We start from the raw sequence: 26,490 nt of genomic DNA on the forward strand, positions 1-26,490 counted from the left end.
GATTCATCTATACTAGTTTTCTTAGGGAACTTTTCATCCACTCCAACCTCTTGTGAAGAAGGCTACATTTTTCTAGAATGTAATCAAATGCCCATGTTAATCATGTCGGATCGAAGGTGGCATGTTAGTGCATTTTACAAATCCTGCAAACCAAATAGGCATGTAGTAGTGTTCAAAACTGCATGTAGGCACTAACACGTTTTCTTCTTTTGCAGATAAGATTAGGCCCAGTGGTGGATAATGTGATACAATATAACAACCACGTTGAATGGCTAGATCTGCATCTCTCATAAATTACTTTGAACTCCTACCGAGGGACCTTACCGAAGATTATATTCGCTAGGTTCTTTGTTGTCAGAGCAAGGGTGCTGAAGGTAATGAGGTTTGCCCTACATTTATTTCGCACAATTGAATGGTTTATTGATCAGCACCGGCGCGTGCGGCGGAATGGAATAGGCTCCGAAAATGCTGAATTTCATTTTGGAACTTCAGATGATAGAGTAATCAGAAGTCATCGTGTCAACCCCATACATGACTTCTCAATGGCTGACCCCTTTGCAAAAATTATGAGGTTTCGAAACCAGACTTAGAAGTGGTAATATTAGTTTGAACCTCTCTGATATCCATGTTCAGCGGATCAGCGAGAGCGTTTGCACCTGATGAGCTGAATTTCATTTCTAATATCAGTTTGAACCTTGTAATGTTCGAATTTGAGCCATATAACTCTGGAATTTGAACCTTGTAATATTTCGAGCTTTTGTGGTACAATCATTGAAATGGCATCGTATGAGACTCGTATATTGGTAGCACTATTTTAACCTTAATATGCAATGGTCTTAGATTTTATTAACCATTCTTGAATCTGTTTAACTAGTCGATCTCACAACACACGATCTGTATAGCTAACTCGACTGCGATCTTCAACATTATTGCACACAGTTGGTTTCCTCAACCATGTGCCTTGTAGAGCACAGAATTAATTATCGCACTCGAGTGTCCATCATCACCCTTCTGCATAACTTTGACCTCATCACCCACGGGTAAAATTATGACCGAAGTCATTCCACACACTTCGTTTTTACAAAGCTTTTTGCCAATAAACGCCCACCATTTGTCCCTCTTCTAGTCGACGCGTGGCCAAACTAGCCGGGCGGGAAGCTTGCGCGGTAGCGCGGGAACAGGCTCACCGACAATACATTTGGCGCCTCTTCGAGCCTACGCGTGGTCAAACAAAACGCGTGCGGTGCGGTGTTGTCAAGCGTGCACTGGAATCCTCCGCTATGAACGTCGTGACAAGACGTGACAATTACAGGCCGGCCGACCCCCATTTATTATAGCGGCCATTTAACCCTTGTGTCTCTTCAACCTTTTGATCATGCCCCACCATTGCAAGAAGCACACCCACCATGACAAATTCTTAAAGGGTATCATGCGCGGCTCCAATGGCGCTCCGAGCGGATGCCAACGACGAGCAGCAGTTCACCATGCATGCCGTGGTGGACACCCACGGAAGGTTCACGGAGCTCTCGGTGGTGTACACCAACAACCCGGTCTGGGTGGAGCTCTCCATCTACATCATGGAGATGTTGCTTGCCGAGGAGAAGTACAAGGTGGTCGGGTTCGACCTCGAGTACACCCGCGCTCGTGTCGGGTCTCATCCCAAGGTCACCGTCGCCCAGATATGCGTGCGCAACCACGTCCTCATCTACCACTACTGCCATGGCCACAAGGCCTTGCGAGCGTTTCTCCAGGTTTGTCAACAGCTCCCACTACATGTTCGCTACAGTGGACATCACCAATGATGTAAAGGTGCTCAAGAATTCGGGCATCGCCTGCCAGAATCTTGTCGACATCCAGGGCCAATACAAGATCTGGGGCAGCAAGGAGCATGAGTGTGACACCCAAAATTTTATTTGGCCTTTTCGAAATTTTTATTTAACTTGAGGGAGGTGTTTTAGATTTTTCTTCAAAGGAACCCTCCCTTTCAAAATATTCTTTTTTATGGCAAGGGTTTTATTTGGATTCACCCAAGACTTGATGTTGGTCTTGGAGGTTCTTTCTTTTATTTGGACTCAAACCAAAATGCTTTTCACTTGAGAAAAATGCCTTTTGAAAATTCCTTTGAAAATGCCCTATGGCTTTTGGAATGATTCCTTGCCCCTTTCAACAAATCTCTCTTGCCATGGCCTTAGTGCAAACCCACTCTCCTAAGCCTTCCCTCACCTTTGGATCATGTTTTGCATCAAATCCAGCAAGTTGAACCTCCCCATATGATTATTTTTCCATTTAAATCTTATCAAAACAATTTCTGCCTTCTATTCTAGCCCTTGGAGATTTACAAAGGAGCTACCATTTCTGTTTTGATTTTTGCCCCCAAACCAATTTCCCTTCCTAGTCCTTTGAACCCTCAACCAAGATCTATGAAGATCCACTGGTCCCCAGTTCAAATTTTTCAAACTATTCTTACTGCAAGTTTGGACCATATTTGTCAAATTTGATGAAATTCATTTGAAATCTCCTCCCAAAAATCTGAGAAAAATCAGGCAGCCTCTGGGTGCATTGAGTGGTCACCTCATCAAGTCCCAGCTCCAGAAAAAATTTCTTCATGCCAAATCATTCTGTCGAACACCTGCAGAGCATTGTCAAAATCATGTTCAGTAAAGTTCAGAGAACAGTTTCAGAGCTACTGTCGTTTTCTTCAGAGCCCGACGTCGATCTCGCCAGTGCCGCGGTGGCGCCTTGCTCCCCGTCCCCTCCCTCTTGTCCCTGGCGCCGCACGAACGCCTGGAAGGTTGCGGGCGTCGGCGATGAGCTGGAGGAGGTGCGCCGCCCCATGACCGACGCAAGCGGCGGCTTTGCGGCCGCTAGAGAGAGGCGCAGCGCAGACGGCGCCACCCAGCGCCGCCCAAGCCACCGGAGATCGCCGCGTGGCCATCCACTCCCCCGTGCGCGCTGCCACCCTCGTCGTGAACTGCTAGGCGCAGAGCGCGCTCTCTGCCGCCGCCGTGCCCGTACGGCCGCCCCGTCGAGGACCAGCGCCATTACGCCAAGCCCGACCCAGTTTAGCAGTGGAACGGCACCAGTAAACCTCCCTGATGCTGCCTGGCCACTCAAACCCCCTGCTCAACCACTGCCTCGCCGTAATCGCTCGCCGGAGATTTCTCGTTCATGGCCATCCCCTCGATCCGCCTATAAATAGAGGCCCCGAGCTTCAACTCGAACCCACACCACCTCTGCACTCCACCTAGACCGCACCAAGCCACTGGAAGAGCCCCGAGGTAGCTTTCTTCCCCGACTCCGGCCGCCGCGACCCGCCACGGGATCCAGCTCGATTCGCTCCCGTGCGTGCACCTCCACCCTTCAACTCTTGCCAGTAGCTTCCCTATGCATCCACTCTCCTGACCCGCGCTTCAATTCGGAGTTTGCAGCACCCACCGGAGTTCTCCATCATCACCCGAGCCGCCGTCCGCCGGAGAAAGTGTCACCGTCGACGTGGTGCTCTCCGTCGGTCGAGTCCACCACCCACCGACGCGGAAGGACACGCTGAAGCTCTTGGTACACTCCGATCTCCCTGTCTCGCCGTGGTTCGACGCCGGCGACCACCGCAGTCTTCGGGCGCCGGCGAACTTTTAAACCTGACATGTGGACCCCCCTGTCAGCCTCTATTCTCTTCTCCCTCAAAACGTTTTCTGTTGGCGCCTTCGGGCAGAGTACGTTTTCTCTGTGGGCTTGCGCGTTTCCTTTCGAAGCGTTTTCTGTTTTCCTAGTTAAGCCCCTGGAACTTTTCTGTTTCATTACAGATGAGTCCCTGGACAGAAACCCTTATAACTTTTTAATAAAAGGTGATTTTTGAGTGATTCTTTTTCTGACAATCTTATAATTTTTTCTAGTTTTTATGGGATTTATTTGGAAATTTTTTGGAACAACTTTTATGCACGCGTTGGTTTTCACGTTAGTATGCTTCTTCGCTATACCGTAGGTTCCGGAAGAGGTGACGGAGCCGCGAACTTCGCCGAGCTAGACTCCGACTTCTCCGAACCAGGCAAGCATGTTTGAACCTTTGATATGATAGATGTTTTGCATGTTTGCGTTAGAGGTTGTGCGTGGCATATGAGTATCGGTGAGTACCTCGTTGCTTGTGAGGCAACTACCCGCGTGTTCCAAAGTTGCGATGATCTCTGATGAGAGATGGCCTAATCATGTGGTGACATGGAGGGCAGCAAGGTGGTACTGTTGTAGCATGCCAGCCTTGTGTCATCCGACAATTTCCGACGTTAACGTGGACGGAGTCACGTTATCGTCCTTCCCCCTTCCGTGCTACCACTTGTTTTCTGCCAGAATGCGGTTTAGTAAGTTGGTAACCTCTTTCCGTGTACACACCAAACAGAGGGGCCGGGATGATGGTTCCATGGCCCTGGATTAAAGCCAGTCATCCGGTCAGGGGGCATGGGTGTTTCCGGTTGGGACCGAGAGGGGGGCACCCCTTAGAGCGCGCGTATAGAAATTTGATCCCATGCTACGCGAGGTTGTAGCCTCCCCGTCTCAAGGTTTTTCTTGAACGTTGCCGAGGGTGATTCCTGGCTTCGGATTGTTGAATGGGTGTGTACTGGTTAGATGTGTTTCTTCCAAAACACCGTAAACGGAACTAGTCCCCGTGACTACTGAAATCCGTTGGCTGTGGTTAAAGTACAAACTCTGCAGAGTCAAATCCTTCCGAGTCATCGTATCCATGGTCAAGTATCGTGATCAGTGTATCCATATCTATGTCAAGTCCTTGTGGTATGTTCTTCTTTCCGGTAAGTGAGCATGAGTAGTAGACTTAGTTGAACGCTACTCCTGTGGATGGACTAACCCTGTTATTTATCTCATGCCTGACTATTCTCTGGATATGATTTAAATTCTTGAGCTAATAAGATGTTAAGTTATGAAGCCATGTGATGTCGCTCAGACGTCCGACTGTGGCATATTGATTTTTTACTTTTGATATAAGCCCTTTATGTGATGTCGCTCAGACGTCCGACTGTGGCATATTGATTATTTACTTTTGATATAAGCCCTTTATGTGATGTCGCTCAGACGTCCGACTGTGGCATGCACTATCTTTTATTTCCTGTTATAAGCCCTTTATGTGGTGTCGCCCTGACGCCCGACTGCGGCATTATTATTCTTGCAGATTCCTCTCGAGGAGTCATTCAGACCCTCGTTTGGCACCGGTATTACTATTCTTGCAGTTTCCTCTCGAGGAGTCATTCAGACCCTCGTTTGGCACCCAGTATTTATTTTGGGATTTCGGGAGGACTACCGCCCGACTTCTCTGTTATTTCCCCATGCAATATTGTCTCTATGCCTGAACGCACTTGTTATTCTGTTCTTATGCTTCATGTTTACATTTGTTATATATTATGTCCGAACTGTCTTGCGAGTACTTTCATAGTACTCACCTGGCTTGTTGATTTGGCCAGATGTTGACGAAGGCGATCTCTTGGATGAAGAATTCGATAGTGAGTCCGACGCCTAGAAGAATCCCAGTCAGCCCTGTGCGATCCTGGATATTGGTCACTTGTATTATAAACGCTTCCGCCACCCGCAATAAACCTCCTCGAGCTTCGCCCCGACGCTCGAAGAGCTGTAGTTTGCAGGAGTCATATCACCCGCTCCGCTGTGATATTTCCACCACCGTTGTTATCGTGAGTTAGTAGTTATGCCACCCTATCCGCCGTTATGTCTATTCCGCGTGCATGTAATAAATTGTTGAGCAGTCCCCGCTCAACCTTGTATTATATTCAGTACTCCTGGTGTTTTTCTTCTGTGACCAAGATAATGTCTACCAGTGTGAAGGAATTCTTCTCTACTGGTCCGTAAAAGGGATTGGTCTCTCAATAAATATTTTATTGAAAAACCGGTCGTGACAAGCTTGGTATCAGAGCTAGGCTGACTGTAGGAAGCCACTAGGTGCGATCGCTAATCGGTTATTAGCGTCTTTTGTGCTTTTTCAGCATTTTGCAATTGTAGCTACTTTCTGTTGGTCATCATAAATTTATGACATGACTACTCAGAATTTTTGCCTACTTTTGTAGATGGCTGGCAGCAACTACGAGACTCGAGTGTTCACGAACGTGCCCGAGGGGTTTGTCAAACTCCTCATCTCCATCACCAAGCTCGCAATCGGACCAGCGACTCGCCCGGAGTTCACGCTTTATCAGCACAAGCTCAGCGACGACGTGTCTATGCACCAAGCCGTGGTGCAATTCAAGGGAGGACGTTCTGCGTCTCGCCACTTCCGTTTTGTGGGAAGGGCCATGCCTACGGAGAGGCATGCCATGCAGATGGCTGCCCGTGAGGCGATAGCTCGCCTTCGGGACATTCTTCCTATGATGAAGACTCGCCGCTACCGCTACCTCCCATGCCATGTGCCATATACTTGTCACTATGCATTCGCCTGCCATAGGGGAGAGCGAGATGAAGCCATCGAGATGGTTGTGGAGTATCTCAAGGCTCTGGAGGAGTCTTTCGACAACCTCGTGGACGATCTCGTGGCTGCCCGCATGGACTTAGTCCGGGGCGGTCCTGCCAGCAGGAAGGAGCTTCTTCTCACAGCACCGCCTCTGACTTTCGTCTCGTCTTCAGCCTCCTATGCACCGGCCGTTTTGGCCACTGATCGCCGTCTGCCTACCACGGAGGAGTTCGACCGAGTCATCGCCCTACTCCAGTCAGAGCTGCACCGCCTGCCGCACCCGCACTGCCGCCTGTCGCACCCGCACCATCACCGCAGCGCAGTGTTGCGCGCCAGGAGCCAGCTAGAGAGGAGGTGGAGGTTGAATCTCCTGCACCGCTGAGTCTTGCCCTCGGCAAGGGGAAGGACATCGTCACCATCTCCGACTGAGAGCGCCGAGTAGCCGCACGTTATGTCTGCTTGTATGTTGTGTTTCATGTGTTTAAGCTTGTAGTAGTTGTGTACGCTGCTTTCCGGAGAGCTGTGCAAGTCTGAATAACATGTCAGGAATGTGTACGCACATCCTGAGTGCTGTATCGTAGGTTTGCGTATCGCGTGTAAGATTTGTGTTTAAGCAGTCATTTCTCCGTGCAAAATCGTTTATGCTTTCTTGAAAAATCTTGAGGTCTTTTAAATTTTTGCCTTGGCAAGATTTTCCGGGTACCACACAGTTCTTCTCATGAGTTTTTGCTAAATAATACCCCAGAGTGGAAAATGTCTCGTCCGTGGACTCGCTCCATGACCAATCAGCCAGAAGAAGTTTATGGGACACAGACTAGCAACAACTTCACTCAGGGTCAGTCCAGTCAACAGGACAGCGAAGCAGCCCTGTCTCAAGTATGCCGTCTTTTCGAACAAAGCCAGCAACAGCACCAAGAGATGATGAATCACGTCATCAATATGGGAAACCACCGTGAGCCCTATCAACCACACTCAAAGTTGTCTGAATTACAGAAGACTCGCCCTCCTACTTTTGCTCATATCGATAGGCCACTTGAAGCCGATGATTGGCTTCGTGATATCGAGAGGAAGCTGATTATTGCTCAGTGCTCAGATAATGAGAAGGTGCTTTATGCACCACACTACCTTACTGGAGCAGCTGCAGCATGGTGGGAGAACTTCTTACACATGCATCCCAGTGAACACAACATCACCTGGGAAGAGTTCAAGGAAGGCTTTCGTGGGGCACACATCCCCAGGAGCATCATAAAAATCAAGAAGAGAGAGTTTGATGACCTCAAGCAGAGAGGCATGTCAATGACAGAATACAATGGTCAGTTTACCCAGCTATCTCGTTATGCCTACGACGAGCATATGACTGAGAACAAGAGGATGGAGAAATTCTTGGACGGCCTGGCACCGGCACTAAAATGCCAACTGGTTGTACACACTTTCCCGGATTTTAAAACTCTGGTTGACAAGGCCATTACCTTGGAGAATGAGCGCGTAGTCTGGAAGATCTTCGTAAGCGAAAGAGGGACAAGACGAGTCTCGCTCGCAACAACCGAAGCAAGACTGAGGTCCCAAGGACAGGAGCAAGGAAATCCACGACTACTGATCTAAGGCCCGTCAGGCAGTTTCATGCCAGGGACAAGGAGTTCACGTACCATCCAGGGGTCACATGCTATGCTTGTGGAGAAGAAGGGCACTATGCTAAACAGTGCCCAAAGCCGAGGAACTCGGCCCCCAAGCCGAACAATGGTGGAAACAATCCAGCCCCCAAGCGCAACAATTTCAATCCCAACAACAACCACAAGAAGGGTCACCTGAACCATGTGACCAGGGAAGAAGCATAGAATGCCCCAGACATCGTGCTCGGTACGTTCCCTGTCAACACAGTACCTGCCACGGTTTTGTTTGATTCTGGAGTTTCCCATTCGTTCATTTCGAAGAGTTTTGTTTTGTAACATGGTTTTCCGATACTTCCCTTGGAAAAATCTATGATCATCAAGTCCCCCGGAAATAAACAATTCGCTCAGAGTTACTGCCAAGGAGTAATCATTGAGTTCGAAGGACTACAGTTCCAAGCAAATCTCATCGTGTTGGAAAATAAAGGACTGGATGTCATTTTAGGGATGGACTGGTTGACCACCAACAAAGGATTCATTGACTGTTTCAATCGGACCGTGATTCTCACCCACCATCACGGCAAGACAATAAAGGTTACAGCTCAGGAAAGACCACGGTCACGGCAACCAAAGCTGAACAAAGTGGACATTTTAGGACTGAGTAAAGTTCCAGTGGTATGCGAGTTCCCTGATGTGTTTCCTGAAGAACTACCAGGCATGCCGCCAGACCGAGAGATAGAGTTCAGCATCGAACTAGCACCTGGCACCGCTCCCATCTATAAGAAACCTTATAGAATGGCACCCTCAGAATTGGTGGAGTTGAAGAAGCAGATAAAGGAATTATTGGACAAAGGATTTATTCGAGCCAGCTCCTCACCATGGGGTTCGCCAGTTTTATTCGCCAAGAAAAAGGATGGGACACTGAGACTGTGTATAGACTATCGAGCCCTCAATATGGTCACCATCAAAAACAAATATCCGATGCCACGGATAAATGATTTGTTTGACCAGCTCGCACAAGCCAAGGTGTTCTCAAAAATTGATTTGAGATCGGGATATCATCAACTGAAAGTACGGACAGAGGATATCCCTAAAACAACATTCACCTCCAGATACGGATTATATGAATTCACAGTGATGCCTTTTGGTCTAACAAACGCCCCCGCATATTTCGTCCACCTCATGAACAAAGTGTTCATGAAATTCATGGACAAATTTGTTGTGGCGTTCATTGACGATATTTTGGTTTACTCAAGGACACCGGAAGAGCATGCTGAGCATCTCAGAATTGTTTTGGGAGAATTGAGGAAACATCAGTTGTATGCCAAATTTAGCAAGTGTGAATTTTGGCTAAGACAAGTTGGTTTCCTAGGCCATATATTGAACCAAGAAGGCGTGGCCGTAGACCCAGAAAAAGTCAAAGCCATACTTGACTGGAAGCCACCCGCCAACGTTACAAATGTACGGAGTTTCCTGGGAATGGCCGGATATTACAGAAGATTCATTGAAGGATTCTCCACTGTGGCAAAACCAATAACACAGTTGCTCAAGAAAGACAAGAAATTTGTATGGACGGAAGCATGCGAGAGAAGCTTCCAAGAACTTAAGAAGAAGCTGACAACCGCACCAGTCTTAACTGTGCCAGACATACACAAGAGTTTTGAAGTGTATTGTGACGCGTCCCGAAAGGGTCTCGGATGTGTACTAATGCAGGATGGCAAAGTTGTCGCGTATGCCTACAGGCAGCTGCGAAAACATGAGGAAAATTACCCAACACATGACTTGGAGCTAGCAGCAGTCATACATGCACTCAAGGAGTGGAGGCACTTTCTGTTGGGAAATCGCTGTGAAATATATACGGACCATAAGAGCCTCAAATATATTTTCACACAGCCAGAGCTAAATTTACGCCAACGACGCTGGTTGGAATTGGTCAAGGACTATGATGTCGGCATTCACTACCACCCAGGGAAAGCAAATGTAGTGGCTGATGCCCTTAGTCGAAACCCCAGCCCGGACAACGACGGTCCGCAAAACTTGAGGCCTGAGTTTCAGCAAGAGTTCGCTAGGCTCAACATGATGTTAGTCTCTGAGGGCACCGTATCAAATCTGGAGATACAACCCACCCTAGTGGAACAAATTAAGAAGGCTCAACAGGGACATCCCAGGATCGAAGGTATAAAGAAGAAAATGAACCTTGGTAAGGCTTCAGAGTTTGTCACAGACAGTGAAGGAATATTATGGTACGGAGACAGACTTTGCGTACCAAACATTGAGGAACTCAAGCAACAAATCCTAACCGAAAGCCACACCGCTCCATACTCGATCCACCCTGGAGGAACCAAAATGTACAAAGACATTCAGGAAAGATTTTGGTGGCACGGTATGAAAAGGGATATAGCCGCATTTATTGCTTGTTGCGATTCATGTCAGCGCATCAAGGCCGAGCATCAAAAGCCAGCAGGGCTACTCCAGCCAAACAGGATACCGGAGTGGAAATGGGATGAAATAGGAATGGACTTCATCGTCGGACTACCCCGATCACAACGCGGAAATGACGCCATATGGGTCATCATAGACCGACTAACCAAGGTTGCTCACTTCATTCCCGTGAAGACTACCTACTCCACACAAAGGCTGGCCAAGCTTTATCTCTCTCGTATAGTTTGTTTGCATGGAGTCCCAAAGACTATAATATCCGACCGAGGCACACAATTTGTCTCCAAATTTTGGGATCACCTACAACAAGCTCTGGGCACGCAACTAGCTTTCAGTACAGCGTACCACCCTCAGACTGATGGACAAACGGAACGTGTAAACCAAATCCTAGAGGATATGCTGAGAGCCTGTGTACTCACCTATGGATCCAGTTGGGAAGAGAGTTTGCCGTATGCCGAATTTACTTACAACAACAGTTACCAAGCCAGCTTACAAATGGCCCCCTTTGAAGCATTGTACGGACGGAGGTGTCGTACCCCACTAAATTGGTCAGAAACAGGTGACAGTCGTATCTTCGGCCCAGACATGCTTAAAGAGGCCGAGGAGAAAGTTAAGCAGATCAGGGACAGACTCAAGACAGTGCAGAGCCGACAAAAGAGCTACTACGATCAAAAACATCGCGAGGTCAGCTTTGAACCCGGTGATTCCGTATACCTACGAGTGTCTCCTATGAGGGGCCTGCAACGGTTCAAAATTAAGGGGAAGCTAGCCCCGAGATTTATCGGACCATTTTGTATAGAGGCACGAAGAGGCACAGTGGCCTACAAACTAGACTTACCCAAGGAGCTGTCAGACGTCCATGACGTATTCCACGTTCACAATTGAGAAAATGTGTGAGTAACCCGGAGAAGCATGTATCTCATGAGAGCATTGATGTGCAACCAGACCTCACCTACAGAGAGCGGCCAGTAAAGATATTAGAAGAGTCTGAAAGGAGGACCCGTCAGAAAACAACTAAATTTTTCAAAGTCCAGTGGAGCAATCACACCGAGGATGAAGCTACATGGGAAAGGGAAGATTTCCTTCAGGCAGAATACCCATATCTATTTGAGGATCAGCTGAAATCTCGAGGACGAGATTTTTCCTAAGGGGGTAGGTGTTGTGACACCCAAAATTTTATTTGGCCTTTTCGAAATTTTTATTTAACTTGAGGGAGGTGTTTTAGATTTTTCTTCAAAGGAACCCTCCCTTTCAAAATATTCTTTTTTATGGCAAGGGTTTTATTTGGATTCACCCAAGACTTGATGTTGGTCTTGGAGGTTCTTTCTTTTATTTGGACTCAAACCAAAATGCTTTTCACTTGAGAAAAATGCCTTTTGAAAATTCCTTTGAAAATGCCCTATGGCTTTTGGAATGATTCCTTGCCCCTTTCAACAAATCTCTCTTGCCATGGCCTTAGTGCAAACCCACTCTCCTAAGCCTTCCCTCACCTTTGGATCATGTTTTGCATCAAATCCAGCAAGTTGAACCTCCCCATATGATTATTTTTCCATTTAAATCTTATCAAAACAATTTCTGCCTTCTATTCTAGCCCTTGGAGATTTACAAAGGAGCTACCATTTCTGTTTTGATTTTTGCCCCCAAACCAATTTCCCTTCCTAGTCCTTTTAACCCTCAACCAAGATCCATGAAGATCCACTGGTCCCCAGTTCAAATTTTTCAAACTATTCTTACTGCAAGTTTGGACCAGATTTGTCAAATTTGATGAAATTCATTTGAAATCTCCTCCCAAAAATCTGAGAAAAATCAGGCAGCCTCTGGGTGCATTGAGTGGTCACCTCACCAAGTCCCAGCTCCAGAAAAAATTTCTTCATGCCAAATCATTCTGTCGAACACCTGCAGAGCATTGTCAAAATCATGTTCAGTAAAGTTCAGAGAACAGTTTCAGAGCTACTGTCGTTTTCTTCAGAGCCCGACGTCGATCTCGCCAGTGCCGCGGTGGCGCCTTGCTCCCCGTCCCCTCCCTCTTGTCCCTGGCGCCGCACGAACGCCTGGAAGGTTGCGGGCGTCGGCGACGAGCTGGAGGAGGTGCGCCGCCCCGTGACCGACGCCAGCGGCGGCTTTGCGGCCGCTAGAGAGGCGCAGCGCAGACGGCACCACCCAGCGCTGCCCAAGCCACCGGAGATCGCCGCGTGGCCATCCACTCCCCCGTGCGCGCTGCCACCCTCGTCGTGAACTGCTAGGCGCAGAGCGCGCTCTCTGCCGCCGCCGTGCCCGTACGGCCGCCCCGTCGAGGACCAGCGCCATTACGCCAAGCCCGACCCAGTTTAGCAGTGGAACGGCACCAGTAAACCTCCCTGATGCTGCCTGGCCACTCAAACCCCCTGCTCAACCACTGCCTCGCCGTAATCGCTCGCCGGAGATTTCCCGTTCATGGCCATCCCCTCGATCCGCCTATAAATAGAGGCCCCGAGCTTCAACTCGAACCCACACCACCTCTGCACTCCACCTAGACCGCACCAAGCCACTGGAAGAGCCCCGAGGGAGCTTTCTTCCCCGACTCCGGCTGCCGCGACCCGCCACGGGATCCAGCTCGATTCGCTCCCGTGCGTGCACCTCCACCCTTCAACTCTTGCCAGTAGCTTCCCTATGCATCCACTCTCCTGACCCGCGCTTCAATTCGGAGTTTGCAGCACCCACCGGAGTTCTCCATCATCACCCGAGCCGCCGTCCGCCGGAGAAAGTGTCGCCGTCGACGTGGTGCTCTCCGTCGGTCGAGTCCACCACCCACCGACGCGGAAGGACACGCTGAAGCTCTTGGTACACTCCGATCTCCCTGTCTCGCCATGGTTCGACGCCGGCAACCACCGCAGTCTTCGGGCGCCGGCGAACTTTTAAACGTAACATGTGGACCCCCCCTGTCAGCCTCTATTCTCTTCTCCCTCAAAACATTTTCTGTTGGCGCCTTCGGGCAGAGTACGTTTTCTCTGTGGGCTTGCGCGTTTCCTTCCGAAGCGTTTTCTGTTTTCCTAGTTAAGCCGCTGGAACTTTTCTGTTTCATTACAGATGAGTCCCTGGACAGAAACCCTTATAACTTTTTAATAAAAGGTGATTTTTGAGTGATTCTTTTTCTGACAATCTTATAATTTTTTCTAGTTTTTATGGGATTTATTTGGAAAAAATTTGGAACAACTTTTATGCACGCGTTGGTTTTCACGTTAGTATGCTTCTTCGCTATACCGTAGGTTCCGGAAGAGGTGACGGAGCCGCGAACTTCGCCGAGCTAGACTCCGACTTCTCTGAACCAGGCAAGCATGTTTGAACCTTTGATATGATAGGTGTTTTGCATGTTTGCGTCAGAGGTTGTGCGTGGCATATGAGTATCGGTGAGTACCTCGTTGCTTGTGAGGCAACTACCCGCGTGTTCCAAAGTTGCGATGATCTCTGATGAGAGATGGCCTAATCATGTGGTGACATGGAGGGCAGCAAGGTGGTACTGTTGTAGCATGCCAGCCTTGTGTCATCCGACAATTTCCGACGTTAACGTGGACGGAGTCACGTTATCGTCCTTCCCCCTTCCGTGCTACCACTTGTTTTCTGCCAGAATGCGGTTTAGTAAGTTGGTAACCTCTTTCCGTGTACACACCAAACAGAGGGGCCGAGATGATGGTTCCATGGCCCTGGATTAAAGCCAGTCATCCGGTCAGGGGGCATGGGTGTTTCCGGTTGGGACCGAGAGGGGGGCACCCCTTAGAGCGCGCGTATAGAAATTTGATCCCATGCTACGCGAGGTTTTAGCCTCCCCGTCTCAAGGTTTTTCTTGAACGTTGCCGAGGGTGATTCCTGGCTTCGGATTGTTGAATGGGTGTGTACTGGTTAGATGTGTTTCTTCCAAAACACCGTAAACGGAACTAGTCCCCGTGAGTACTGAAATCCGTTGGCTGTGGTTAAAGTACAAACTCTGCAGAGTCAAATCCTTCCGAGTCATCGTATCCATGGTCAAGTATCGTGATCAGTGTATCCATATCTATGTCAAGTCCTTGTGGTATGTTCTTCTTTTCGGTAAGTGAGCATGAGTAGTAGACTTAGTTGAACGCTACTCCTGTGGATGGACTAACCCTGTTATTTATCTCATGCCTGACTATTCTCTGGATATGATTTAAATTCTTGAGCTAATAAGATGTTAAGTTATGAAGCCCTTTATGTGATGTCGCTCAGACGTCCGACTGTGGCATATTGATTATTTACTTTTGATATAAGCCCTTTATGTGATGTCGCTCAGACGTCCGACTGTGGCATATTGATTATTTACTTTTGATATAAGCCCTTTATGTGATGTCGCTCAGACGTCCGACTGTGGCATGCACTATCTTTTATTTCCTGTTATAAGCACTTTATGTGGTGTCGCCCTGACGCCCGACTGCGGCATTATTATTCTTGCAGATTCCTCTCGAGGAGTCATTCAGACCCTCGTTTGGCACCGGTATTACTATTCTTGCAGTTTCCTCTCGAGGAGTCATTCAGATCCTCGTTTGGCACGCAGTATTTATTTTTGGATTTCGGGAGGACTACCGCCCGACTTCTCTGTTATTTCCCCATGCAATATTGTCTCTATGCCTGAACGCACTTGTTATTCTGTTCTTATGCTTCATGTTTACATTTGTTATATCTTATGTCCGAACTGTCTTGCGAGTACTTTCATGGTACTCACCTGGCTTGTTGATTTGGCCAGATGTTGACGAAGGCGATCTCTTGGATGAAGAATTCGATAGTGAGTCCGACGCCTAGAAGAATCCCAGTCAGCCCTGTGCGATCCTGGATATTGGTCACTTGTATTATAAACGCTTCCGCCACCCACAATAAACCTCCTCGAGCTTCGCCCCGACGCTCGAAGAGCTGTAGTTTGCAGGAGTCATATCACCCGCTCCGCTGTGATATTTCCACCACCGTTGTTATCGTGAGTTAGTAGTTATGCCACCATATCCGCCGTTATGTCTATTCGGCGTGCATGTAATAAATTGTTGAGCAGTCCCCGCTCAACCTTGTATTATATTCAGTACTCCTGGTGTTTTTCTTCTGTGACCAAGATAATGTCTACCAGTGTGAAGGAATTCTTCTCTACTGGTCGTAAAAGGGATTGGTCTCTCAATAAATATTTTATTGTAAAACCGGTCGTGACAATTAGAAGGACTCACTGCTTCACCTCGCCGAGGCCATCATCGACCCCTACTACAGAGACATGAAGGATTCCTGCAACAAGGACAAGCGTGCCTGGCACTCGGCCTGGATGGAGAAACTCGACAAAGCTCACGTCGTGTACGCGGCCAAGGAGGCGTACACAAGCTACGACATGTACGGGCGGATCGTTGACATGAGAAAGTGCCTCCTTCCCCAAAATGGCCAGGTATCCAGCCAGAAGCAGAGCAATGGCAACTGTCGTCGCGACAAGAAGTAGATGATTAGATCCTCGTTTCTCCTAGTTTAGTATGAATGTAATTGCTTACTTTGGTGTGTGGAAATGTTATGTGTGTAGTCACTTGTGTAATTGTATGCTTAATTTGGTTATGCAATGCTATCTTTTTAAGTATATATGTTAATGCTCTGTAAACAGAGCGTAGATGTTGTGCGGACAAAGAAAATCACATCGCACATGGACTAAACAATGGAACCCGTCGGTGATGTTTTCATCAATCACTCACAATTGTATACTAGTAATCGTTTGCTCACAACACGCACGGCTTGTTAACAGGAATCGTCTGTGTTGTTATTGGTCTTCCCACATGTTTCCGATTACAAACCTATTTTTCGCGTATCACACACATCTTGTTAAGTTGAACTGTTTCTGTTCTCTTGGCTCAATGCAAACAGTTCATCCGAGTGAACTGTATGCCGTATATCGCACACACCTTCATCTGGCTGCCCGTTTCTGTTGTTCCGCCTCATCACAAACAGTTTATCTGAGTGAACTGTATGCCGTATATCGCACACGCCTTCATCTGCCTGCCCGTTTCTTTTGTTCTGCCTCATCGCAAACAGTTAATTGAACTGAACCGTATGCCCGGCATCGCACACGGTACTAAAATCTGGACCAATCCTTCATCGCAAACGTTTTGCATCTTTTTTGATGGTTATTTTACATCACTGTTTGTGATTAATGCATCGCACACAGTTTCATCAAAGGGTCTCTGATCGTAGTGTCGTGTTAGCAGCATCCTGTAGTAGTGAAATCCCATCTTGCTCGACCATGTCTCGCGGCATGGTTCTGGACAAGTACGAAACCTACCTTTGTAACAACCCAGTTACAAAGTAGCGTTTGGTTGGCCCAAAGCAGGTTTGTCACCATCCCGAGTACATGCGCCAGCTTAGGTCTTGACATAGAACGTATGTCGTACTAGAGACTCACACATGACATATCGATGCGTCTCATGGTTGGGTCTGTCCGACTCGGACCTTATCTCGACTCGGATCCAACTAAGTCAAATCCAACCAGATCCTTCCGAGTCCATATTATCAGGTTAGCATCCAATGCTCCGTGGCTAGTGAGACCAAGCCATCAACCTGTTGGGGAATGTTGCATGGAAAACAAAAAAAATTCTACGCACATGCAAGATCTATCCATGGAGATGCATAGCAATGAGAGGGGAGAGTGTGTCTACGTACCCTCATAGACAGTAAGCAGAAGCGTTTAGTAACGCGGTTGATGTAGTCGAACTTCTTCGTGCTCCAACAGATCAAACACTGAACGTACAACACCTTTGCGTTCAGCACACGTTCAGCTCGGTGACGTCCTCCGCCTTCTTGATCCAGCAAGAAGGCAAGGTAGTGGATGAGTTCCGGCAGCACGACGGCATAGTGATGGTGATGGTGAAGCTATCTTAACAGGGCTTCGCTTAAGCACTACGAAAATATGACCGGGGGTGTAAATGGTGGAGGGGGGCGCCGCACACGGCTAAGATAATGTTCTGTTGTGCTAGGCGCCCCCTCCCACATATATATAGGTGGGGGGAAGAGGGAGCAGCCAGGAGGGCGCCCCAAGTAGGCCGAATCCTACTTGGGGTCTCCTCCCAAGTGACGCCCCCTGCCATGTATAGGTGCAGGGGAAAGGCAGGGGAGGGAGGTGCCCCCTTTTCCTTTCTTCCATGAGAAGGGGAAGGCAGGAGGAGCCAGCCCTCCCCCTTTCCTTCCCTAGGGCTGACCGGCCAGGAAGAGGGGTGCACCAGCCCCCTGTGGGCTGGTTTGTCCCCTCCTTGGCCCATTAAGCCCATACACCTACCGGGGGGGGGGGGGTCCGGAACCCCTTCCGGTGACCCATGACTACCCGGTGCATCCCGAAACTCTTCCGATGTCCGAATACCATCGTCCTATACATCAATCTTTACCTCTCGACCATTTCGATACTCCTCGTTATGTCCGTGATCTTATCCGGGACTCCGAACAACATTCGGTCACCAAATCATATAACTCATATAACACTATATCGTCAACGAACGTTAAGCGTGCGGACCCTACGGGTTCGAGAACTATGTAGACATGACTGAGACACCTCTCCGGTCAATAACCAATAGCGGAACCTGGATGCCCATATTGGCTGCTACATATTCTACAAAGATCTTTATCAGTCGAACCGTTATGACAACATACGTAATTCCCTTTGTCCATCGGTATGTTACTTGCCCGAGATTCGATCGTCGGTATCTTCATACCTAGTTCAATCTCGTTACCGGCAAGTCTCTTTACTCGTTCTGTAATACATCATCTTAACTCCTTAGTCATTTGCTTGCAAGCTTATGATGTGTATTACCGAGAGGGCCCAGAGATACCTCTTCGATACTCGGAGTGACAAATCCTAATCTCGATCTATGCCAACTCAATAAACACCTTCGGAGATACCTATAGAGCATCTTTATGATCACCCAGTTATGTTGTGACATTTGATAGCACACAAGGCATTCCTTTGGTATCCGGGAGTTGCATAATCTCATAGTCGAAGGAATATGTATTTGACATGAAGAAAGCAATAGCAATAAACTGAACAATCAATATGCTAAGCTAACGGATGGGTCTTGTCCATCACACCATTCTCCTAATGATGTGATCCCGTTATCGAATGACAACACATGTCCATGGTTAGGAAACCTTAACCATCTTTGATCAACGAGATAGTCTAGTAGAGGCGTACTAGGGACACGGTATTTGTTTATGTATTCACACATGTATTTAAGTTTCCGATCAATACAATTCTAGCATGAATAATAAACCTTTATCATGAATAAGGAAATATAAAATAACAACTTTATTATTGCCTCTTGGGCATATTTCCTTCAGTCTCCCTCTTGCACTAGAGTCAATAATCTAGATTACATAGTAATGAATCTAACACCCATGGAGTCTTGGTGCTGATCATGTTTTGCTCATGGAAGAGGCTTAGTCAACGGGTCTGCTACATTCAGGTCCGTATGTATTTTGCAAACTTCTATGTCTCCATCCTTGACCTTTTCATGAATGGAGTTGAAGCGTCTCTTGATGTGTTTGGTTCTCTTGTAAAACCTGGATTCCTTCGCCAAGGTAATTGCTCCAGTGTTGTCACAAGAGATTTTCATTGGACCCAATACACTAGGTATTACACCTAGACCGGATATGAACTCCTTCATCCAGACTCCTTCCTGTGCCACTTCCGAAGCAGCTATGTATTCCGCTTCACACGTAGATCCCGCCATGACGCTCTGCTTGGAACTGCGCCAACTGACAGCTCCACCATTCAATATAAAAACGTATCCGGTTTGTGACTTAGAGTCATCCGGACCAGTGTCGAAGCTAGCATCAACGTAACCCTTTACGACGAGCTCTTCGTCACCTCCATAAATGAGAAACATATCCTTTGTCCTTTTTAGGTACTTCATGATGTTCTTGACCGCTTTCCAGTGATCCACTCCTGGATTACTTTGGTACCTCCCTGCCAAACTTATGGCAAGGCACACATCAGGTTTGGTACACAACATAGCATACATGATAGAACCTATAGCTGAGGCATAGGGAATGACTTTCATTCTCTCTCTATCTTCTATAGTGGTCGGGCTATGAGTCTGACTCAATTTCACACCTTGTAACACGAGAAAGAACCCTTTCTTTGACTGATCCATTTTGAACTTCTTCAAAACTTTATCAAGGTATGTGCTTTGTGAAAGTCCTATTAAGCATCTCAATCTATCCCTATAGATCTTGATGCCCAATATATAAGCAGCTTCACCAAGGTCTTTCATTGAAAAATTCTTATTCAAGTATCCCATTATGCTATCTAGAAATTCTACATCATTTCCAATCAATAATATGTCATCCACTTATAATACCAGAAATGCTATAGAGCTCCCACTCACTTTCTTGTAAATACAGGTGTCGGTGTCAAAACCGAAAGATCTCGGGTAGGGGGTCCCGAACTGTGTGTCTGAGGATCAAAGGTAATAGGAGGCAGGGGACACGATGTTTACCCAGGTTCGGGCCCTCTTAATGGAGGTAATACCCTACTTCCTGCTTGATTGACTTTGATGAGTATAGGGGTTACAAGAGTTGATCTACCTCAAGATCGTAATGACTAAACCCTAGATGTCGAGCCTGTATGATTTCTCATAGCCTCTATGGACTAAACCCTCCGGTTTATTTAGACACCGGAGGGGACTAGGGTTGCCCAAGGTCGGTTTACAGAGGAAGGAAACTACACATCTGGACGCCAAGCTTGCCATCCACGCAAAGGAGAGTCCCATCCGGACACGGGGGAAGGCCTTCTATCTTGTATCTTCACGGCCCACCAGTCCGGCCCATGTTACATAGCCCGGACGCCCGAGGACCCCATTGTCCAGGACTCCCTCAGTAGCCCCCGAACTTGCCTTCGATGACGATGTTGTATCCAGCTTTATGTCTTCGGCTTTGCAAGGCGGGTTCTCCATTTTACTTCGTATAGTTCGGCTTTACATGGAAAGATTGTTACATCATGAACCAGCCCTGTCCAAAGCATGGACGAAGGAGGAACCGTCCACGCACCTCCAGAAAGATTGTTACATCATGTAGGAGTTCAAAAATTCAGATTCTTTCCGGTATGATCATGGACCAGGAGGCGGTTCGGGCCCTGGCTCTCATGGGCCGGGTTATGGCGGAGGAAATTCCGGTTCAAGCTTCCACGGCAATCAGGGTGGACATAACAATCAAAGTAATCAGGGTCACCAAGGTGGCTATAATCATCAGGGCAATCAGCAGCAGCAGCAGTCGGGTTACCAGAGCAACCCGAAGCAGTTGAATAGCGGACAGTATCATGTCTTCACCACTAGCTTGGACAAGCGCGATCAGAAGCTTCATAAAAGTGTGGTGAATGCCATTGAACCGGCGGTGCCCCGTTATTTGCGCTGGTCCGAGCAGCCGATTGTGTGGAGTAGAGAAGATCATCCACCCCGGGTTGACAATCCGGGTCATCTGGCTCTGGTGGTGGCACCTCAGGTGGGAGGTTATAAGTTCACTAAGGTACTCATGGATGGAGGGAGTAGCATCAATATCCTTTATTATGAAACTTTCCGTCGCATGGGGTTAACAGATAAAAATCTTAAACCATCCAATACGGTGTTCCATGGTGTGGTGCCTGGTAAGTCGGCATATCCTGTTGGTAAGATAGCTCTGGAGGTGTCTTTTGGAGATGAGCATGACTCGAGATCAGAAACATTGACCTTTGAAGTGGTGAAAATCAGCAGCCCGTATCATGCCCTATTTGGGCGGCCAGCTTATGCTAAGTTTATGGCACGGCCTTGTTATGTCTATCTGCAGCTCAAGATGCCAGGTCACAAGGGAACTATAACCGTGCATGGGAGCCGCAAGATTGCTCTGGAGTGTGAAGAAGGTGATGCGGCTTATGCTGAGTCGGTTTGTGCAACAGAAGAGTTGAAGTTTTACAAGGACAATGTTGATCTGACAGATATGACTTCGTTGAAGAAACCAACTACAGAGCATGATCTGGCCCTGAAGTTTAAATCGGCTGATGAGACTAAGCTTGTTGACTTCGTACCTGGCGATTCGTCCAAGCAGTTCAGCATCAGTGCTAACTTGGATCCGAAATAGGAAAGCGCGCTCATCGAGTTCATCCATGAGACTCGGGACATCTTTGCATGGAAGCCTTCTGACATGCCAGGTGTACCAGGAGAACTCGCTGAGCACACTCTCAATGTTGATCCTAAGTACAAACCGGTCAAGCAGTTTCTCCGCCGGTTCAATGAAGAAAGATGCAAAGCTATTGGAGAAGAAGTAGCCAGGCTCTTGGCAGCTGGATTTATCATTGAAGTATTCCATCCTGAGTGGTTGGCTAATCCGGTGCTGGTCCTCAAAAAGAATGGCACTTGGCGTATGTGTGTGGACTACACAGATCTCAACAAAGCTTGTCCAGCAGATCCTTTTGCCCTTCCCCGTATTGATCAAATTATTGATGCTACGGCGGGTTGCGAGCGTTTAAGCTTTTTAGATGCATACTCTGGTTATCATCAGATCAAAATGGCAGTTAAGGACCAAGAGAAGACAGCCTTCATAACTCCCTTTGGAGCCTTCTGCTATGTGTCCATGCCCTTTGGGCTCAAGAGTGCCCAGGCGACTTATCAAAGGTGTGTGCAGAATTGCCTGCATAAACAGGTCGGCCGCAATGTTCACGCCTATGTGGTAAATTCAAGGAAGAAGGAAACATTGATTGATGACTTGAAGGAAACCTTTGATAACCTGTAGGTTTATAAAATGATGCCTAATCCGGCCAAGTGTGTCTTTGGTGTACCAGTAGGCAAGCTCTTGGGCCTTTTGGTGTCTAACAGGGGGATTGAAGCTAATCCGGAGAAGATCAAAGCCATCACCTCCTTGGCTAAACCGAAGTGTATCAATGATAGAATCCATCTGTTTTTTAACTGCACCTTCAGCTGTAGAGTCTGGAGCTACTTGGGCATTGATTGGTCTGGAGGCTCCAATATTCTGCAATGTATCCTGCATGCTAGGTCCAACTTCACGCACCCTTTCTTCGTTGAAGTTATGCTCACAGCAGCATGGAATATTTGGATTTTGAGAAATGCCAGAACCTTCAGAGCTGAGAGAGCTACTTTCAGTGCTTGGAAGTGTAAATTCATCCATGATATCTCTTTGCTTGCTCATAGGGTGAAGGATGGTACAAAACCAAAACTCTTGGCTTGGGTTGCTTCTTTGTTGTAATGCAGGTAGAGTTGTTTAGCCATAGGTAGACTCTTTTACTTTTTCCTTCCTTGTATAGTCTGTAATTTGTTTGTATAGTTCTGCTTTCTTTAATAAAGGGCTGTGGGGCTTTGCCTCACAGTAAATATTCAAAAAAAAAGTGTATCAATGATGTTCAACGCCTGGCAGGCCGGATTGCCGCATTGAGCCAGTTTGTCAGTCGCCTTGGCGAGAAGGCCATCCCTTTATATCAGATGCTGAAGAAAACGGATAACTTCGTCTGGAGTGACGCCGCTAATGAAGCATTTGAGGACTTAAAGCGGCAGCTGGCTAATCCGCCGATTCTCGCTGCTCCAGTGGACAAAGAGCCATTGTTGCTATATGTGGCAGCTAATGCTCGAGCTGTTAGTGTGGCTATTGTGGTGGAGCGCAAGGAGGCAGGAAAGGAATACCCGGTTCAGCGGCCGGTTTACTATATCAGTGAGGTACTTATTGAGTCCAAGCAGAGGTACCCGCATTGGCAAAAATTAGTATATGGGGTTTTCATGGCAAGCCGAAAGCTTAAGCAGTATTTCCAAGGTCATCCCATCACGGTGGTCAGCTCTGCTCCTTTGGGGGATATAATCCAGAACAGGGAAGCAACTGGTCGGATTGCTAAGTGGGCTATCGAGCTCGGGCCTCACGGGTTGAAATACATACCCCGAACGTCGATCAAATCTCAGGCACTTGTGGATTTCATCAATGATTGGACAGAATTACAAGCGCCAGAAGAGAAGCCGGATCACACTTATTGGACTATTCATTTTGATGGGTCCAGGCAATTGGAGGGCTCGGGGGCTGGAGTCGTATTAACTTCCCCACGAGGTGATAAGTTTTGTTATGTTCTCCGTTTAATGTTCCCTTGCACTAACAATGCAGCTGAATATGAGGCTTTACTCCATGGTCTTCGGATGGCTAAGGAGATGAATCTCAGCCGAGTTAAGTGCTTCGGTGACTCGGATCTGGTGGCTCAACAAGTATCCGGCACTTGGGATTACAAGGACCCACTAATGGCAGCATATCGTCGTGAGGTGGACATTGTTGCAGGTCACTTTAAAGGTTATCAGGTGGATCATGTGGACCGGTGGAAGAATGAAGCGGCAGACGCTTTAAGCCGCTTGGGTTCCCAACGTAAACCGGTTCCACCTAATGTCTTCCTGGATGTTTTGCATAATCCACCCGTCAAGCTCCCTGGTGAAGAGGATTTGGCTGTTCCTGATTCAGAGGCTCAGTTGGTGGCGGCTCTTCATGTTATCCCGGATTGGACGGTTCCATATCTGGCGTATATAAACCGGGGCGAGTTACCAGAGGATGAAACTTTGGCCAGGCAGATAACCCGGCGGTCCAAGTCCATGACTATTATCAATGGAGAGTTACATCATTGCAGTGTGACAGGGGCGTTTCAACATTGTGTGTCTCCTGAGGAAGGCCGTGAAATTTTGCGTGAGATCCACGAAGGAGATTGTGGTCACCACGTCGGTTCAAAATCTTTGGTGGCCAAGGCGTTCCGTCATGGTTTCTATTGGTTGACAGCTCATGCTGATGCCGAGGACTTGGTCAAAAGATGTGATGTTTGTCAGAAATTCTCAAGGCGCGCTCATGTACCAGCTCAAGAATTGAGGATGATTCAAATCACCTGGCCGTTTGCGACTTGGGGGCAGGATATGGTTGGGCCTTTCAAGAGGTCCAAGGACAAGAAGACCCACCTTTTGGTGGCGGTTGATAAGTTCACGAAGTGGGTGGAGGCAGAACCAGTTAGTAAGTGTGACGCAGCCACGGCGGTTCAATTCATCAAAAAGGTGATCTTCTGGTTTGGTTTTCCACACATCATTATAACAGACAATGGTACCAATCTGTCAAAGGGTGCCATGAAGGAGTTCTGTCAACGTGAGCACATCCGGCTTGACGTGTCATCAGTGGCTCACCCCCAGTCCAATGGTCAAGCGGAGAGGGCCAATCAAGAGATCTTGAGAGGCATCAAACCCCGGCTTATGGTTCCTTTGCAACGGACGCTGGGTTGTTGGGTTGAGGAGCTACCTTCAGTGTTATGGAGCATCAATACCACACCCAACAAATCGACAGGATACACACCGTTCTTCATGGTTTAGGGAGCGAAAGCGGTTCTTCCTAGTGACATCCGTCATGACTCACCTCGTGTAGCAGCATACGTTGAAGCTGACAACGAGAAGGCACGACAGGAAGCTCTTGACCTGTTAGATGAGGAGCGTGACATGGCAGCAGCCCGTTCGGCGATTTATCAGCAAGATCTGCGTCGTTATCATAGCTGCCGGGTTAGAACCAGAACCTTTCAAGAAGGAGATTTGGTGCTTCGTCTCATCCAGGATCAGACGGATATGCACAAGCTATCCCCCCCTTGGGAAGGACCTTTTGTGGTCAGCAAGAATCTGCACAATGGGTCATACTACCTAATCAATGTTCGAGAGCGCAAAGACTCACGTAAATCGGAGGAGGAGACCAACCGGCCGTGGAATATTGCTCGTCTTCGGCCCTACTATACTTGAGCTACAGGCTCTGCTTATGTACATATTATGACATTGTATATATTATGATCAATATAATAAACCGGAACGTCAGCTAAAGCGGGCTATCTGTTGTTTTCTTACATCATGTGTGGTTACATGGAGCTTACAAAGCGGCGTCCGGTTTACCCCTTGATGTAGCTTCTCAAAGCTTGATATTAGATCACTTGGGGGCTTGGTCGTATCCGAACCATAGCTACACCTCTTGATCGGCGCAATGCCACAACATCACTTGGGGGCTTGGTCGTATCCGAACCATAGCTACACCTCTTGATCGGCGTAATGCCACAACATCACTTGGGGGCTTGGTCGAACCCGAACCATAGCTACGCCTCTTGATCGGCGTAATGCCACAGCATCACTTGGGGGATTGGTCGAACCCGAACCATAGCTACACCTCTTGATCGGCGTAATGCCACAGCATCACTTGGGGGCTTGGTCAAACCCGAACCATAGCTACACCTCTTGATCGAATTTGGGGCCTGGCAGCCCATGAAAAGCCTCGACTACAACGGTTTTTATTTGCCTTTTGCTGAGTTTTCTTTGTTTTCATAAGATTTGTGACGTTTTAAACCAGTATTTATCAACCCGGTTAGGCTATCAACTACAAGTTGACAATATACAATTAAATTATAATCCGGAGACTATCAGCCCGGTCTGGTTTTGACTCAAAGTCACCAGTTTGGAATAAGCCGGTGTTTATCACAACCCGGAACGGTTTTCTGATAAACCGGGATCATATAACAGGAGTTACTTCTACTCCGGATTAGGGTTATTACCCTCATTACAAAGTTGGTCAGCCAACACTATGCCTAAAAGTCACAGGTATCATATATTTCCATATTTGGTTATCTTTTACAACCTTGGTTATACATGTATTTGGGTATCATGACCCGCCCGGTGGTAAACCGCCAGGGCGTTTTAAGGTTCTTATATGCAGGAACAACTTGAGTAAATAGCTATGGATCATGAACATCATGTCTTAAAGCATGGCGGATTAACACGCATCAGTTGCAGATAAATATGCACGAAGGCATAACAGACCAACTATTTCAACTAGCCTATTACAAGGCATTTCAGTGCCCAAAAGGATAATTGTTTCTCAATAAGTATTGCAGCATGTGGCAGACTAAACCGGCCCCCGGATTATGATTGCTTATCAGCTTGACCTAACGGCTACGGATCAGCTTGCACCGGTTCATCTTCTTTCTCT

The sequence above is a fragment of the Aegilops tauschii genome, chromosome 2 (genome assembly GCF_002575655.3).
Source record: "Aegilops tauschii subsp. strangulata cultivar AL8/78 chromosome 2, Aet v6.0, whole genome shotgun sequence".
Classification (NCBI taxonomy): Eukaryota; Viridiplantae; Streptophyta; class Magnoliopsida; order Poales; family Poaceae; genus Aegilops; species Aegilops tauschii.